We start from the raw sequence: 4,869 nt of genomic DNA on the forward strand, positions 1-4,869 counted from the left end.
CACCAAATTTTAATGGAAATCTGATTGTTAATAAAAAGAGGTAAATCCATAACAAGGAACACTATAAACACATAAATAGGCTCAGAAAGAGTCTTTCCGTTCCAGAATACTGTCAACGTGTGCCTTTTGCAAACCTCTTCACCAGTTTCTCATTTTTTCTCTTCCATTCCTACTTATTTATCATTAAAAGGAAACCTTGGCATACATACAAAATACCCCTAAAATATGTAATTTTTTAACTGTATTTTAAACCCTCCAACAAGAATACCTTTCCCACTCTTTTCTTCCCTCTATTAAGTCAACACAGTAGAAAAATAAAACTACTACATTGTGAAATGACCTCCTAGTGAGTACAGGAGCTCAGGAAATGCTGAAAAACAAAATTATGGTGCAGGGTAATCGAAATTCAGGCCAAGAATGCTCCTGGACACTGGATATAAGGTTTTAAGGATAAATATTCAGAAAGAAACAAACCCACGCATACACATTTTCAATAAGAAAAAAGAAACTTTTAAAAGGAAAGGGTCCCCATATACTATGGATAATCCAGTAAATTAAAGGTTTTTAATCAAATTAGCTTACTTATCCTGCTCTGAAATGGAGGGTGAGGGTAACTATAAAAAAATTAAAAAGGAAACTAATCTTCATAATAGGCAGCCTCTCAGGAAGCCTTCATTTCAGGCTACTGAATTCGAATGTACAGATGCTATCGGTTCAGCCCCATGGTGGGTGTGGGCCTACTGAACTTAAAAAAAAAAAAAGAAACTTAAAATAAAAATGTAGGGGCACCTAGGTGGCTCAGCCAGTTGAGCATCTGACTTTGGCTCATGTCATGATCTCATGGTTCATGAGTTCAAGCCCCATGTCGGGCTTTGGGCTGACAGCTCAAAGCCTAGAGCCTGCTTCAGATTCTGTGTCTCCTTCTCTCTCTCTGCCCCTCCCCTGCATGTGGTCTGTGTCTCTCTCAAAAATAAATAAAAACATGAAAAATCTTAGTAACTAAATAAATAAATAAAAATTTAAACCATTACTAGTTAAAATGGGTTGTAATGTATCATAACAATAATTTAAACCTTTATAATAATGGAGCCACAGCTCACGAAAGCATGTAACTCAGTTTCTTTCTTTTGAATGCAATTCTCATGGATTAATATTTTTTTCCAGCTATGAGGACTAAAACAAAGTAAATATCAGGAAGAGAAACACAGCCTGAAACAAAACTGAGAATCCTAACTCAAGTGAGCACAGCCAGAGATACAAAGTGCGGCAGGGGGTAAGGAGGGGTGTCTTGGATTTGACCTCCAAGATGACCGAAAACACAATCTATAGTTATAGTTCATCAAATTCCAGGGAGAGCTTTCTGACAAGCTTTCACAACCAAAGCCTACAAAATTCTACTTTCTAGTTATTTCCCTCCCCACACATGACTTTCACCTGTTAGACTGTACCTGTTTCATTTCATGATGCTCTTACTCCAGAATCACCTGGGAAACTTAAAAAAGAAAATACCAATGCCTGCCTCCTCTCCCCCGCTCTGATTTAATTTCTGGATGGGACCACCCCCGGGTGCCCTAAACTTGGAGCAAGGGCTGAGAACCACTGGTTGAAAATCAATCCAAACAGGTTAAAATTGTGTAAAGAAGGAAGCACCGTAATTGGGCTAAATAAATTTACATGAGAAGGCAAGGTGCCTCAAATTCCCATCTTAATCAGATATAAGATGATACTTTAAGGATCCCAGATTTTTTTTTCATCAAATTTAGACAGTCTCAATTGCATGGGAAAAATATATCTAGTTGCCCATAATACTCACGTTTCTTACCAAGGACTGAACAAGTTTGGCACTTCACACGCGAGAGAGACACAAAAACTGCACAATTAAGAGTGATCTATTCCATCTAGTATTCAAAATACGATAAATAAGGTAACACGGAACAAGGTGCATGAATTTGTCATATTTACTAATAACAAGAGCAAATTCAAAGCTACCATTTCTTGACTGTTGGTTACTGTGCTGAGCACTCTCTATAGACTACCTCCCTGAAATTTTCAAATACTGCTCTACAACAGGAATTATTACCTCCATTTTGCAGATAATAAGGACACTGAGACTCAGCAAGGCTAGGACATTTCCCCCATGAGTCACACTAAAAGTAAAGTGATGAACCAAGACTAGAATCCAGGTCTTTGGCTCTTGAGACCATTCTCTCTTTTTTCTTTATTTTTTTTTCAGTTGTTTTAATGTTTATTTATTTTTAAAAGAGAGACAGACAGAGACACAGAATCTGAAGCAGGCTCCAGGCTCTGAGCTGTCAGCACAGAGCCCAAAGCGGGACTCAAACTCACAAACCTTGCGATTCTGACCTGAGCCGAAGTCGGACCAACTGAGCCACCCAGGTGCCCCCTCTAGCGCCCATTCTCTTGACCATCACAATCTCTCATCGAGATGGCTCAAGAGTCTGCTCAATACTTTTGCTCCTCATGGTACAGTCCATGGACCGATGGCATCAGCCTGTTAGAAATCCTGACTCTGGGGGCGCCTGGGTGGCTTAGTCGGTTAAGCGTCGGACTTTCGCTTAGGTCATGATCTCGCGGTTCGTGGGTTCGAGCCCCGCGTCGGGCTCTGTGCTGACTGCCAGCTCAGAGCCTGGAGCCTGTTTCAGAGTCTGTGTCTCCCTCTCTCTCTGACCCTCCCCTACTCGCGCTGTCTCTCTCTCTCTGTCCTAGAAATAAATAAAAATATAAAAAAAAAAAAAAAAAAGAAATCCTGACTCTGTGGCCCCTTCCAGATATACCAAATCAGAACCAGGAACTAATGATCAGCAGGAGATTCATATGGTCATTCAAGTTAAAAAAAAAAAAACCAAACAAGGCCTACCTGGACAATTCTCTCTTGCAATTTCATCATCTATATTGCATCCACACTCTGAAAAAACAAATCCTATCATTTCATTTCCCTACCTACAACTATAAAATGGTTTCCCAAATGCCCTTGGAATAAAGTCCAAAATTCTTCTACAATACAGGCAACTGGACTCTGAACAGTATCACTCATGGCTGCCTGTGCGGCCCCCTCTCCCCACGTCCAACCTGCAGCGATTTTTTATACCCCCGACAGAGAGCCCTTCTTTCCACGCATCACACCCCAATTCACAGTCTTCCTTTCCTACTTCCTCTTCCCTGCCTTCCTTATTCTTCTAAGCTCTCCCCTGCCTAAGATTAACCACCACCCACCACCGCAACCAACTCCCAACCCCATGCCAGCCACATTCAGAGCTGCGTCTCCAGTGCCTAGTAGTGCAGTGCCTGGCACGGAGCCAGGGGTAGGATACGTGTGCGCAATAAATACACACTGAGGCCACTGGGGTTCCGCTGGTCCCTCTGCCCATCTGCTCTTTGCTCTTCCCCATTTCTCCTTCCCTGTCCCCTGCACCACCCCTTTTCTCTCACTCACCTCCTCATCAGTAACCTCACGGCTATGGTAGCTGTCAGCTTTTGAGAGGCACCTGCCATGTCCATGTGTCCATTACCGTGGGGTTACTCACCAGCTGGGGGATGACTGTTTCACTTTCACCCTGAGACACCTGGAAGAGGTCTAGTCTTTTCCAGAAGTAGAAAGAAGGCTTCACTGACAAGGGCAGGCCGCTTTTCAATCTGATATTTAATATATGGATGGAACCACAGATCAGGGACCTCTCAGCAGGCAACGCAAAGCTGAAAGCTTGACTATCTCTCTCCCCACACAGAGAGGATCACTGTGCTGGCAAGGTCGATTATCAAAGTTGCGGGCAACGTCACACTTGAAATGTGATGGTCAACCTGGCTGTTCTAAGAAAACAAATGGCAAATCCTGTTATAAAACAGGCACCTGCCTCAAGTTTAAATTGTAAATAAGTGTGATATATTTTCATATATTCTTTACCTTTATAACAGAAACAAGAGCTACTAGCCATCTATTGAACACTAGCTACTGAGTGTCTGACAACACACTCTGAGCTTTAAAAACACTGTCTTATTTAATCTTCATCATCACATTATGAGGCAGAAATGCTTATTATCCCTATTACACAGAAGAAACCAAGGCCTAAGTAACCTAAGAGGCAAGGCTGGGATTTAAATCACAGGCCGCCAGACTACCACTCTCTAAGGCTTCTTTGCTCTGTGTTGCTATCTGGGTCACTTTCTCATCTGAGAAATCACAGACATGGACATTCCCAAAGAAGTAGCCCTTTGGAAGATGACCTCAAAGGCTGAGATTTTTCTTCACAATGTAGACACTGAAAGGAAAGCAACCCGCTACATCTTCTATTTCAAAGCATTTCTATCTTAAAAGAGATTCAAGAAAAGATGTGGGAAGAGAGCTGAGGGATGCTTATGAATGCAATTTCACAAATATTTTTTCAGTGTCTACTGGTGGCCAGGCACGTGCTAGAAGCTGAACACAGGGACTATGAGCTGGGAGGGGCTGAGCAGGCGGTATGGAGGGGGCAGGAAGGGCCGGAGAGAACACCTCCCATAATGACTGTTTATGAATGTTTGGCCAATCATTTATAAAAACATTAGTTTCTCAACGAATTACGTAGAAAGCATCTTTCATACACAGGAGGTGAGTTACCTGCTTTATTATCCATGAACTGAAAGGGCCAATGTGCCTTCTAAAACAAAAGTTTTATATAATTCAAACAACTCATGTGTCTGTTTCTGATACCCTATATTAGAGGGTTGGACTGGAACTTGTGCGAATGCAAACACAGTGTCAGATTTTGTTCTCAGATTTTGTTAAGAGAACAAAAGGGAAAAAAGCATCGGGAGCCAAAACAAGACATTCCCAAAATAGAAAGGGGGCATACTGAAGCTGCATATACATTC

The sequence above is a fragment of the Hyaena hyaena genome, unplaced genomic scaffold, assembly GCF_003009895.1.
Source record: "Hyaena hyaena isolate Hyena2069 unplaced genomic scaffold, ASM300989v1 scaffold_543, whole genome shotgun sequence".
Classification (NCBI taxonomy): domain Eukaryota; kingdom Metazoa; phylum Chordata; class Mammalia; order Carnivora; family Hyaenidae; genus Hyaena; species Hyaena hyaena.